The sequence below is a fragment of the Acipenser ruthenus genome, chromosome 21, assembly GCF_902713425.1.
Source record: "Acipenser ruthenus chromosome 21, fAciRut3.2 maternal haplotype, whole genome shotgun sequence".
In the NCBI taxonomy this organism is placed as follows: domain Eukaryota; kingdom Metazoa; phylum Chordata; class Actinopteri; order Acipenseriformes; family Acipenseridae; genus Acipenser; species Acipenser ruthenus.
Window position 1 is genome coordinate 13,593,865 of NC_081209.1, and position 14,796 is coordinate 13,608,660.

Sequence of the window (14,796 nt, forward strand, 5' to 3'; positions counted from 1 at the left end):
CTTGAGTGTGTGATATAAGGAGCTTGCACGCTCACACTTGAGTGCATGATATAAGGAGCTTGCACGCTCACACTTGAGTGCATGATATAAGGAGCCTGTACGATCACATTTGAGTGCATGATATAAGGAGCTTGCACGCTCACACTTGACTTGTTGTTTTTTTAAATGTATTGTTTGGTGTTCATATCTGAATTGTGACACAACCCTTGTGTAATAATGTATTTTAAATGATTCTGGTATTTGAGGATATACATTACACCACTTTGTAATGTTTCAAAAGTAATACTAATACCAGCAATGCATTGTTTTCCAGGACCAGCTTTCTCCCATGTTGGTAATATTCAATCTTTAGCTAGCGTCATCATTGGTCCAGTATACACGTGTGCTTTTTATTCACATGAAGCAGCCATGCCTGTGCTCATTGGGAAGAAAAGCTCATGAAAAGGCCCCAAAAAACAGTCACAGTATTTTTATGGGAAAATCTAATTTACGTGTTGAAATCAGTGCCCACTTACACATGGAAACACGAGTTTCTCATGAAAATGTTAATTAGCTTGTTCAAGTGCCTTACTTAAAGCCACTATAAAAGTCACATGAGAATACATAAGATACCATGGTCCATGGATGGCAGCAGGTACGTTAATTTTTATTTTTTTGTTGTATTATTATTATTATTATTATTATTATTATTATTATTATTATTATTATTATTTCTTAGCAGAGGCTTTTATTCAGGGCGACAATTGTTACAAAATATCACATTACAAAATATCACAATACAAATAAGAGCAGTTATAAAATAGAATAAAGTCAATAGTAAACAGGAGCATGTTCAAATAGGAAAAAAATTAAAAAATACAGTAAATAATTAAGTTTGAAAGCGACTTCAACTTAGAGCAGTTAAACTTATAATAAAAAATTTTGCTTATAAAAGTAAATTCTATTAAGAGCAAGAAGTAATAAATGGATAAGAACGATTTCAAATAAGGGCAATTACAAACAACGTGAGCACGGTTACCTTTAAGAGTAAAATCAAGTACAAGATACAGAACATATAGTTCTAATTGAGAGCAGTGGTAGAATACAGTAAAGTGAGGAGCAGGTGTGAGTACAAGGTGATGCAAGTAGTGATACAATTGGGCGATACATATAGTCCAGTGTAGTCAAGTGTTGTGAGGTTTACAGATGCTGTCTGAACAGGTGTGTCTTGAAGAGGTGCCAGAAGGTGGTCAGTTCCACCACTGAGGGCCATGGCAGGAGATGAGGGGACCCAGGAACCTGGTGTAGAGAAAAAACAGGAGGGGTCCCAGGACTGAGCCTTGGGTGACACCTGTCGAAAGAGAGCAAGAGGCCGAGTGAGAGCCACGCCAGGACACCCGGTACATGTGATCGAAGAGGTAGGAGGAGAACCAGGCAAGAGTAGTGCCGGAGAGTCCCAGGACAGTGAGGGAGGACAGGAGAATAGAGTGGTTGACTGTGCAAAAGGCTTGGAGGGAGTTGAGCAGAGAATGTTTTGACAGCAGAGCAGAGAGCTGGTGAGGGTTTTAGAGAGGAAAGGGAGAAGGGAGGTAGGACATTAATTCTGGAGGGATGAGGGATCAAGTGAGTGTTTTTTTTTTAATACTGGGTGATGAGAGAGGTGTTGGGAGTAGAGAAAATGAAAGGGAGTTGAGCAGGGGCAGCATCCTGTGGGGAGAGGGTCCAGAGCACATGTGGTTTGAATTTAAATCAAGGGAAGTAATGTTAAAACTTTACAATGCATTAGTAAGACCTCATCTATAATATTGTGTTCAGTTCTGGTCACCTCGTTACAAAAAGGATATTGTTGGTCTAGAAAGAGTGCAAAGAAGAGCGACCAGAATTATCCCGGGTTTAAAAGGCATGTCGTATGCAGACAGGCTCAAATAATTGAATCTGTTCAATATTGAACAAAGAAGACTAGTTGGTGCTCTGATTCAAGCATTCAAAATTCTAAAAGTTATTGACAATGTGAACCCAGGGGACTTTTTCAACCTGAAAAAAGAAACAAGGACCAGGGGCCAGAAATGGAGATTAGATAAAGGGACATTCAGAACAGAAAATAGAAGGCACTTATTTTTTTACACAGACAATTGTGGGAGTCTGTAACCAACTCCCCAGTAATGTTGTCGAAGCTGACACCCTGGGATCCTTCAAGGAGCTGCGTGATGAGATTCTGGGATCAATAAGCTACTAACAATCAAACGAGCAAGATGGACCGAATGGCCTCATATTGTTTGTAAACTTTCTTATGTTCTTATGTTCTTAAGAAGCTGCTTGAATTGATTCTGGATCAATAAGCTGCTAACAACCTTTCTTATGTTCTGGTATATTTAAGTAATTTAATCTTCCCTGCGTATATTCTGAGACACCTCTAAAAGCATTAAGGAAAGTGTCATGTTGAATGTTGCATTATTTTGAGATGTGCTTTGATGTTTTAAAAGTAGATCTAATTTATAATAACAAAAGATCACATTTTAAAAATACATTAATATTAGGGCATGTTATCACATGGACAAAATGCAATGAATCACTGATGCATATGCATATCTCAAAATAATCTCAAGCGCACCTAATGCATAATATATAAGCCAATTTTCTTGTTTATTATGTTTTGTTTTGTGTTAAGGTTGTTTTTAGGTGTGTATCCCTTTAAAACATACAATCCTGTTTCTTAATTACTTTTTGAAAACAGGATATAGTTTCCTCGGTAAGGGGCCGCTGAGAGGAAACAGGTGAAGAAACAGGAGTAGCACATATAGAGAGGATGCACAGGGTGTGGATTTCTTGTTTTTCTTGATTTATAGCTATTGAATGTTTGAAATAAATTTGTTACTCGGGTTCTCAGAAAAGAAAAATGCCAATATGGAATAAAATTGTTAAATAATACTTTGGTGTGTGGTGTTTGCCTACAGACTATGATTGGTATGTATAGGGTTTGTTGTATCTTACATAAAATAAACTTGATTTATACTGCGTTTGTATTTTTAGCAATCTCTCTGTGATGGAAATGGAATTTACTATTGATAGCGAACGATATCGATATCATGTCAAAATATCGATATTCGTGCTCACCCCTAATAAAAATACAAAACATGCACAGGGGTGGGGTGTACCTACTGGCTTATTTTAACAAGTGACAAGATGAGTATTCTGATTAATTAGTTTAAGTCTGCCACTGCAGAGACACAGGTTATCACCAAGGCAAACAACATGAGGAGACAGCGCTTACACCCACAATTGACAGGAAGTGTCCAATGTGATGTGACCAGCCAACCAGGAACTTTCTCTGGCCACCTTTGTTTCAAAATCCCATAAAACCAGAGTTGTAGCAACTACAAGTGTTCCTTCACAATAACTGCAGCGTTGTATTGTTGGTGTTCCACTGCTCCTGGTCTTCACAATGACTGCAGCATTGTATTGTTGGTGTTCCACTGCTCCTGGTCTTCACAATGACTTCAGCGTTGTATTGTTGGTGTTCCACTGCTCCTGGTCTTCACAGTGACTGCATCGTTGTATTGTTGGTGTTCCACTGCACCTGGTCTTCACAGTGACTGCAATGTTGTATTGTAGGTGTTCCACTGCTCCTGGTCTTCACAATGACTTCAGCATTGTTTTGTTGGTGTTCCACTGCTCCTGGTCTTCACAGTGACTGCAGCGTTGTATTGTTGGTGTACCACTGCTCCTGGTCTTCACAGTGACTGCAGCGTTGTATTGTTGGTGTTCCACTGCTCCTGGTCTTCACAGTGACTGCAACGTTGTATTGTTGGTGTTCCACTGCTCCTGGTCTTCACAGTGACTGCAGCGTTGTATTGTTGGTGTTCCACTGCCCCTGGTCTTCACAGTGACTGCAGCGTTGTATTGTTGGTGTTCCACTGCTCCTGGTCTTCACAGTGACTGCAGCGTTGTATTGTTGGTGTTCCACTGCCCCTGGTCTTCACAGTGACTGCAGCATTGTATTGTTGGTGTACTGTAGATTTCTTTCTGTTTTAACCGATTTGAGATACTGTGGTATGAAAGGCGCTATATAAAGCCCTAGGTCCCTCTGGGAATGTACTTCTGTGGAGCAAAGGGATAGAAGATGTTGTGTTATTGACATTTTCTTTTCACCAAAGGCCTTTTTTTTCTCCTCGGTGTTCAAAACTAAGACTAATGGATTGTTCTTATTTTCCCATTTTACTGCAGTGTTTAGATTTAATTTGCTTTATAACACAGAACATTATTTAATAGCACTATTTTCCAGGGGTGGTTTATACAATTTAATTGCCAAGCTACCATTGTTGTTAAGGTGATGTGCCTTGGAGCTTGCTTCAACACTTTGGAGCCCAAGAACTCTGGGTCTGTCCTCTTTCATTCATGTCAGCACCATCACAGGAGATGGGCAGGGACATTACAGAGCAGGATCAGGTTGGGTCCAGTCTATAAGGGTGTTATCCAATGCAAGACCGGATGCTGCTTTGGCTAAAAATACTTTGTGATATTCTTAAAAATAGTGCCGCCATATCTGACAGAGGTTGAGAATGTTAAACAAATAAGAATCCAGTTCCTGCAGCCAGAGAGAGTCAACTTCACAGAAAACAAAAACCAAGGACAAATTCACCAAGAGTAAGATTTTTTTGGAGCTGAGGATCCCAAGATTTAAGGATGACAGAGAGGTCTCTGCAGTCTACAACCCTATGATCTGATGAAGAAACAAGAATTTAAATCAAGTTAATATCTTTACCTTCGATTATATTGCATGTAATCTGAGGAGAGGGAGAGAGAGTGTCAGTGAACCATTGAAGCAGAGTAGGAGGCAGAATGAGAAGCAGTCGCGAGCAGGAAGATTGGCAGCGATGGGGGAGGGGCGGTGAAAGAGGCGGAAGTGACAGGCTCCTGAAGTGGCTGATGGGGGCGGGGCGGTGAAAGAGGTGGAAGCGACAGGCTGCTGAAGTGGCTGATGGGACGGGGGGCAGGCTGCTGGTTCCAGATGAGTAATCCTGTTATTAAAAGTATCCAGGCGGTCAGAAACTGAAGAAACGGCAGCGTTGAGAGGATGAATGAGTTTCTTGCTGTCACAGGAGATATAGAGATGAAGAATCTGGAGAATCCATAGAGTCTGGTGAAACGGCAGACTGAGGGCTGGAGGGGAAGGAGCAGGATGGGGAGCATGTGAAGCTACGGGTATAACCCAGGTTTTAAATAGTTAGACTAATTGATAGTTTCGGTTACAATAGGCACTCTACCTCGCCAGAACTGCAGCTCTAACCTTCCCAGTGTGGTAAACTAACAGAAAGCACTGATCTCTCATCAAGGCTCTATTGCTTTTCTTGAAAAGGGTAAAAATAATGGCATTCCCCTGGTATAAATGTTTTTTAGTATATTTTAAATAGGGGCAGATGATCCAAAACTTTCTTCCTTAAATATGATCTGATTAGATCTGGTGATAAAAACTGAAGTGAGATTAACTCCTGAGTAAAGGGGGGACTTTGTATTGTGATGTCAGGAGGATGGAGTTCATATTGTGAAGGAACTATATTATTGTTTACAATTAAGAAGAATTATGGGAGAAGTGTGTGTCAGACTTTGATCCCAGTGCATCTTTTTATATATACGTTACTGTACAGCACAAGCTACAGCTTTGGCTTTATTCCATTACACGTTGTCGGTTTGTGTGGTTTAATCTCCCAAGTACAAAGGTCAGAAACCAACAATGCTTTTACAAAGAAACATCTGTTGATCTTCATCTAGTAATTCTCCCTTCAGTTTTGTTTTATTCTAATGCAGTTTTTGCACAAGCTGTGAAGGATTTCCAGCACTGTGACTCACTAAAAGCAAAGTAATAAATGGTGGCGTCTTTCAACTGAGAGTCTTCAACTTTGAAGGTTGTCAATTTTCCCCCTGATTTTACTTCCATTGAAAAGCGGGTTTCAAGGCCATCAGCTCTGGATTCTGTATTGTCTTGCCACCTCCATATTAATAACTGAAGTCCTGTTTCTCCATCATGTCTGTACCAGTAGAGGAGGTAGCTGCTAAGACTTGTTGTATAACTGCATGTAAAAAGAGCAGTTTGTCCTTCTCAAACTGTTATTATGGGAACAGCCTGTTTGACTGCATTTCCAGAGACAAGATCTGAAATAATAATAATAATAATAATAATAATAATAATAATAATAATAATAATAATAATAATAATAATAATATGCTGTTAATTTTAGAATAATAAAAAATTATAATTACCAAGTGCTGTAATTAGCAATACACACTGAAGGATCATTCCTTGCAATCTTCTACCAGAATCATCTTGCAGAGAAGGGACAGACATTACTCCTCTCTACAGTTTTCAAGTGGAGTACCAGGCTGTGCTTCACGAGTTGTGTGTTGCTATAGGTGGAGTGTTCCTGTGACACACTGCAGATATTCATTTTGTATCATGTGATAACAAAACAAGAATCAGGTGTTTAGGACCCGCCTCCTTCCCCACACTTCTAGCTTGATTTCAGACCAGGGTATTTTACACTTCGTAGTAGAAAGTTGATACATTTATAAAAAGTATGTATATGTAATGGCTATTGAGCAACTGTTTTAAAAGGTAAATGGCAGTGAACTTGATCACATGGCAATGACTAACACAGTGATCTTTATCAAATCATCAGGTGCATTTGTTTCTGAAAGTGCTACCAATAAAGATAGTAGCTGAAATAACTTGTCGTGTATTTACAAGTAACAGGAACACTTCCTCTTTCTTGAACTGCTCTTTCAGAATCTTCCACTGTTAGTGTATTTCTAAGAGCAAAGTCTTAAATAAATAAAAGACATGCTTCAATAAAATATATCTGCTTCCATCTCACAATATTAATATTATTATTACAAATACATTTTTTAAAGCTGATGCTTATCTATTGCAATAAATGAAATGAAGCACACAGGTAACATTTCTAGCAGCCTTTTTTGAGAATCAGCTTGAGACTACAGATACCATTATTCAAGTAGTTTCCGTGTAGATGACTTGACTGCTGTAAATGAACTTTATATCCATACAGAAGGTAAGCAAACAGATACATCATGTGGTTACTTTTGTAATTAGTGGAACTTACCTTCAATAATCAGTTCTGTTTCATGTTGTCTTCAATATCCAGCGCTGTTTCATGTTGTCGTCAATATCCAGCTTCATATTTTCCTGGTCTAATGCTACTGTTGAGACTTACATATTTCTGATCACGTCCGATTACTGTTACATAACAACATAAGAACATAAGAAAGTTTACAAACGAGAGGAGGCCATTTGGCCCATCTTGCTCGTTTGATTGTTAGTTGATCCCAGAATTTGCTTATTGATCCCAGAATCTCATCAAGCAGCTTCTTGAAGGATCCCAGAGTGTCAGCTTCAACAACATTACTGGGGAGTTGGTTCCAGATTCCCACGATTCTCTGTGTAAAAAAGTACTTGCTATTTTCTGTTCTGAATGCCCCTTTATCTAATCTCCACTTGTGACCCCTGGTCCTTGTTTCTTTTTTCAGGTTAGAACCAGAAGATTAAAAAAATACTAGATTTTCAGATTACATCCACAGAAATAATAAGGGCTTCATGAAAGGCAGATTTTCATCAGATCATGTTAGACAATTAATGACATTACAAATACTGATGGTAACATAGAAACAATTGTGGAATATGAAGTGGAGGCACACTGGCCATGCTTCCACTATCCATTCTCTTATTTTACACACTGGCCATGCTTCCACTATCCATTCTCTTATTTTACACACTGGCCATGCTTCCACTGTCCATTCTCTTATTTTACACACTGGCCATGTTTCCACTATCCATTCTCTTATTTTACACACTGGCCATGCTTCCACTATCCATTCTCTTATTTTACACACTGGCCATGCTTCCTCTATCCATTCTCTTATTTTACACATAGTAATGTATTTTTCAGTAAATGTATATGGGGATATAAGAAAACAAGGCTTAAAATCAGTAAACTGTATGACAGTCATAATAGAGGAGGTATGAATATTGCCGATTCATACAGGTATTATTTAGCTTAAGTTAGGCCTCTTAGAGATTTGTTTGTAAAATCAAGCAATCAAGGAACTTGGGTTACATTGCTGAAAGAATTGCTGCCCCCCTATAATTTAAATTTTGTTATATTGCCCTCCACCCCCTCTAAAGAAAAATATTATTTTTAGATTTGCACACATTTTCAGATCAGCCCTTCTTTTAAAGTATCAAAGTTATACAAAATGATTTAAACATAGTTAGTGTAAAGTCAAAATGGGAGAGAAAGTTAGGAACTCCAGTAATTGCATCAACCTGGAATAATGTTAATAATAATAATAATAATAATAATAATAATAATAATAATAATAATAATAAACACAGCAATAACAATAGGCTTCCCCAGCTGGGAAGCCTATTGTTATTGCTGTGTTTATTATTAGGCTTCCAAGCCAAAGGCTGGGGAAGCCTATTGTTTTTGTTAGGATTATTATTATTATTATTATTATTATTATTATTATTATTATTATTATTATTATTATTAGGCTTCCAAGCCATAGGCTAGGAAGCCTATTGTTTCTGTAAGGATTATTATTATTATTAGGCTTCCAAGCCATAGGCTGGGGAAGCCTATTGTTTCTGTAAGGATTATTATTATTATTATTATTATTATTATTATTATTATTATTATTATTATTCTTTCTGCCGAAACCTCTTCGCAGAAACAAAAAATCAGGTTTGTAGGTAGGTGGCTATGTGCAGATAACAGGTTAGGTGTCCAATCTTGCGCAAGTCACATGGTTTGGCAGCCATATTGGATTTTGCGAAATTTTTTAAAATGCCTATGCTTCGGAAACCGCTTACTCTAGAGTTCTGAAAATTGCTATACGTATTGAGGGATAGTCCTAGATTAACTGTTGTTAATATGAAGCTGTTTGGTTATGTGGTTTGGCAACCACATCGATTAATGTCATAAAAATGTCGAATTCTAAAAATTCAAACATCTTCTTCTCTGAAATCGCTTATCCAATTGAAACAAAAATTGGAATAAAACATCTCAGTATGGTCCTCTATTCCGCTTGTTCAAAGGAAGTTGCTACTGTGAAAATCGTGGCGTCCATGCTGCATGACATCATCAACACACGCAACTGGCTATAAAACCGCCTATGCTGCAACAAAATGCACGAAATTTCACACAGATGTAGAGGACTATGGGATGTTGTGCCATGGTCAATATGGCGGCCTTAGGTCACATGGTGTGGCAGCCATCTTAGATGTAATGATATTTTTTGTGCAATTTTCAAAAGTCTTGTTCTCATGAACGGTAAACATTACAGCTGTGAAAAAATGTGTACATAGTGCGCTCATGTCCACAATTGATTCTACTAAAGGAAAAATGGATCGGTCACATGGTGTGCCAGCTACGTTGGATTTTGCGTAAAACACTTAAACAACAATTCCTAATGAGCCTTTTGGCTTATTGATTTGAATCATGTGTATACGTTATCTTTGTACTGTCCTCTAAAAAGGTTACTCAGCAAAAGTTCCTACATCAACAAACATGACCGCCATGAGCAAATCAATATGGGCACTGATGCCAATTTGTCCACTTTTACCCTGAAATGACACATTCCCACCACTGGGGACAGCTTACCATGGAAATTGAGCCAAAAACGAAACTTAAAAACCTTAAAAGCCGCCATATTGGATAAATACGGTACTTGAAAATAAAACATCTTAAAGCAGAACACAACTGAAACAATTACATGTTTAATATATTACCTTTAAGTCACACGAATGTAGTTTGCTTAAAAATCGTCATATAATAATTTTTACAACTGAACTGTGGTCAAATACAAAAACTGTAGAAACTGTAAAGATTGCTTACTTATTCATGGAGAAAACCCCGAAAAAGCGGGCATTTTTGTATAATTCAAGCTACCGTGTCTGTAATCCATTTTAAAGATGCTTGTGAGAAAGGGGGGTGCGACTTTGGAGCCCTCGTTTACAATTAAATATGTATTTTTGCTAAACAAACACTTAGACCAAACGCTTCACAATCGCTTGCTCTATAAAATACCACTGGAACTGTAAAGATCACTTACTTGTTCACTCACACACAGTAAAACTTACAAAAAAAGAGCAGTACAAGAATGTGTTGTTTTAATCTATAAAACGCGACTTCACAGAAGGTACTTGAAAACAAAACATCTTAAAGCAGAACACAATTGAAACAATTACATGTTTAATACATCAGCTTTACAAGTCACACACACACACATACACACACACACACACACTCAGACACACAGACACACACAGACACACAGACATACACACAGACACAGAAACAGACACACACACACAGAGACACACAGACACACACAAACAGACACACACACACAGACACACAGACACACACAAACAGACACACACACACACACAGACACACACACACACACACACACACACAGACACACACGATGTTATAATGTTATCATGAACGGTAAATAGCACAGCCGTGAAAAAATGTCTACATAGTGCGATAACCAATGCACATAAAATTTACGATGACTGCTTGGAAGCCATAAAGTTGCTCGCAACTCTAGTTATTATTATTTTTCTTCCCAAACAACATTGCAGAGTTATGAAAACGCATACATAAGTAGATGCCTATGGCTGGACAACCAAACTGGTGTCCCAAATGAAAAAAGTCACATGATTCGACCGCCATATTGGATCTCATGGAAATTTTGGGAATTTTTCAAAACTCTTGCCATTAAAAACAACTTAAGGTGGAACTATGACAATGGCAGCAGATAGTGCAGCAATGGCCTATAAAAAACATATGTTCAATCGAAGTCGATTGAACAATTACTTTGCCCGCTACTCTGGATTGGCGCCAAATATTCAACAATCTTCTTGTCTTAAACCGCAACGTCAATCGACACCTAAATTAGCACGCATGTTCATGACCAGGTCCTTTCTACTGTTTGTAAAATCCACGCTTTTTCGTTACAAAACATGGCCGCGGCGCGCAAATAATCGTTTCACGACGGCTCTATTTTCATACATTCATGCATGAATCCAAGGTGCAATACACTAGAGTCATGAAACTTTATAAGACCATAGAGACTCATGTGAAGTACTGGTGATATGAAAATGACACATTTTGGTCACATGGTTTGGTGGCCATATTGATAATTGTAAAAAAATTGAAAAAATTGTTTTAGACAAGTATAAATAGTACCTTTGTTACACCATAGGGGGGAGCTGCTTACCTGCCTTTTGAGTTCCTGTCGTCTCCTTAGTTCCTGTTTAGGGACTCTATTCCTTGTTTTTGAAAAGTCCGCGGCGTTCTTTTTCCCGGGGTGGTTTGCCATGGTAGAGCGATCCTGTTTACCTTCGACTGTCATTCTTGTTGGAAGTTGATTTGTTTTTTTTTATCAGCAAGTGCTTTGTTCCAGTTTCAGGCTGTTTAGCCGGTGTTGTTCACCTTTGCTGCCCACGATCGCTAAAGCCTGGAGCCGGCTTGTAATGCACCACGTTGCTGACGGTGTTGGTTTTTCAAGTGCATGTTCATAGTTTTTGTGGATTACTGGTCATCGTCTTCCGAGAGGATCTTCAAGCAAGTGGGAACCCAGGAGTTTGGTGAGATCGTTGTTTTTTTATTTTTGTTGCGGGACTGTTTTGTTTTTTGTTTTATTTTGTTACTTTGTTCTCGCAATGGATATTTTGCTGGCTTGTTTATGTTTTGTTTTTTTGCTCGGAACTTCTTTTCCATCTTGTTTTGTTGAACAGTTTCAATTATTTTAGCCAATAAATGTTTAAGGTTATCCCGTGTTTCTATAGTGTATTTATTGGGGGATCTCGCGTCCTTGATGCACTGTCGCTTCGCCCTTCCCCTTGTTAATAATTTGGGTATATTTGATACAGGGAGGTAATCCCGCCGTTGGGATTAGTTTTGTGCTAAGAGCGAGACGTTACAGATTGGTGGCCCGTACGGGGAGCGTTAGACATTTTGGTTTAGGCTGAGTTCATGGATTTTCAAGATGGCAGAAGGTGAAGATCACGAATATATACAGGATAGTATGGATTTTGCAAATTTTACTGCTGGTCCAGGTGTCACACGTAGACAGCCGCTAGCTGAGTTAACTTCAAAGTTGGAAGAGTTATATATCGGTGAATCCCCCACAGCTGCTCAGGGAATAGCTGATGATAGTAATGTTCCCGATTTTGGTTTTATTTTCAGTAAGATGGAGCAAATTACTGCACGTATAGACAAACTGGAACATGAAATGTCCATGGCATCTCAGAGCAGTATCAATCGAGAAGAACTGTTAAGAACATTTATTGATAACAAATTTGAAAGTATTGAGAGTTCTGTGGCTAAAATGCTAGATCAGTTGGAGAGTTCAGTGGTCAGGTGTTTTGAGCGAAGGGAGGCGAAATGGCAGGCAGAATTAAGGGATATGCGGAGCAGCACAAGCACTCCGAAAGTATCTTTTATTCCACGCTCTTATCAGCCTTACCAGCCTGATATGGCTGATGTGTCTAATAGCTCTTTAGAAGCTTTGTCACTGAGACCTATGGTGACTGAAAGTGTTAGATCCCGTGCATATAATTATAAACCACCTATTAAACTAAGTTTTCCAGTTTTTGGAGAGGGTGAAGGTTCCACTGATATATTGAGTTTTATAGATGCCTGCCAGGATTTCTTGTCGGTAGTAACCATGACGGAATCAGAAATCTTAGCTACACTGTCAACAGTGTTAAAGGGTTCTGCAAAGAGTTGGTGGATTGCAGAACGCCATAAAATTCAGACATGGGCACTTTTCAAAACTGCTTTTATTGAGGCTTTTCTTCCCACAGATTATTTAACTGAGGTGGAGAAAAGGTTGCGTGATCGGGTTCAAGATCCAGCTGAAAGTGTAAGAGATTTTGCATACGATTACCGAGCACTTTGTCTTAAGTGGCGTCCGGGTATGACAGAGGCGGAAATAGTAGATAGAATTTTGGGCAATGCAAACCCTAAGCTAGCAAGTTTTATTAGGGGGTCGGTGTCGTCGGTGGCAGATTTGGTGAGAGTTGGGGCCATGGTAGAAAGGGATTGGTCCTCTCAGAAAGAGTATTGGGGGAAAGTAAATGCAAAAACTGAGAGAGGGGCAAAGAAGCCGTTGAAAGGATCAGTTAGAATAGCAGCTGATATGTCTGTCATAAACAATGCAAGCACTCCTCAATTAGCACCCACTGGTAATGGCCATCTTTCATGGTTGGCTTTGAAGCTATCTGTGCGGGGGTGGGAAGGTTTAGCATTGATTGACACTGGATGTACGTACACTTTAATGAGGAATAATCTTTGGTTACAGCTTTGTCAATCAAAGGATCGTTTATCTCCAAGTACAGAGAAGTCTTTTGTGTTGGCCAATGGTCAGGCATATACTGCACTGGGCAAGTTTCGTCTGACTTATAATCTTCATGGAGAGTTTTGGTCTGTAGACACCTACATAATGGATGATGCTCATTTAGCTCAGCCTTTAGTTTTAGGACTTGATTTCCTAGTCAAAACATCTACATTGCTTGACTTGGGGAAGCAGGTGTATGGAGTAAAGAAGCCTGAGGGATATTCATTTTTTCCATTTTCTCGTGAGAATGTGTGGGGGGCAGAGTGGCAGCTAATGGCACAGCTTTTTGTGGCAGTTCCCACTAAGGTGGTGAGGAAAGAGCTAGATCTGGGATTAAGAGAGAGACCGATATTAGAATTGAATGTTACGATTGAAGGGCAAAGGTTGTTGGAACCACTGATGCTGCAGTGGCCGTCAGTTTGTACTTCCCGTTTGGGAAAGACAGACTTAATCCACCATGTGATACTTACTACCGATGAGATTCCAGTGCGTGTCCGAGCTTATCGAGTATCGGAACACAAGAAAACCATTATAAAGCAACATCTTGATCAAATGCTACAGGATGGCATTGTAGAACCGTCTGCTTCAGCCTGGGCCGCACCTGTGGTTCTGACCGAAAAAAAGGATGGGACATTTAGGTTCTGTGTTGATTACCGAGGGGTAAATAAGAAAACTGACCTTGATGCATATCCCATGCCCAGAGTTCATGACATTTTGGAATCATTAGAGGGAGCCGCAGTTTTTAGTTCCTTAGATTTGCGTTCTGGTTACTGGCAGGTGGCTATGAATGATCAAAGTAAACCAAAAACAGCTTTTATTACTCCTTTCGGTCTGTATCAGTTTAAGGTGATGCCTTTCGGTTTGAAGAATGCTGCAGCGTCGTTCCAACGTCTGATGGAACAAGTGCTGGTAAACCTGAAGGGTAACAGTTGCTTTGTATACATAGATGATATCATTGTGTACTCTCCCACTAAAGAGCAGCATGTGAGAGATCTGGCATCTGTATTTCAAGCCCTGGATCAAGCCAATCTCACCCTCAATTTAGCCAAGTGTCATTTCTTTCAACCTTCACTTAAGTTCCTGGGTCATATAGTATCAGGAAATGGGGTGTCTGTAGATACAGATAAAGTTGGGGCAATAAAGGAGTACCCAGCACCAACCAATCTCAGGGGGCTGCAAAGGTTCCTGGGGTTGGTTGGGGGGTATCACAAGTTTATTCCGCGATTTGCTGATGAAGCTGCTCCACTGAATCGGCTGAAAAAGAAGGGGGTGAGCTGGGTGTGGTCGAAAGCTGAGCAAGATAGCTTTGAACAATTAAAGGAAGCCTTGCAGAGAGCTTCTGTGTTGTCCCACCCTGATTTAATGAAACCGTTCCGGGTGTATACTGATGCC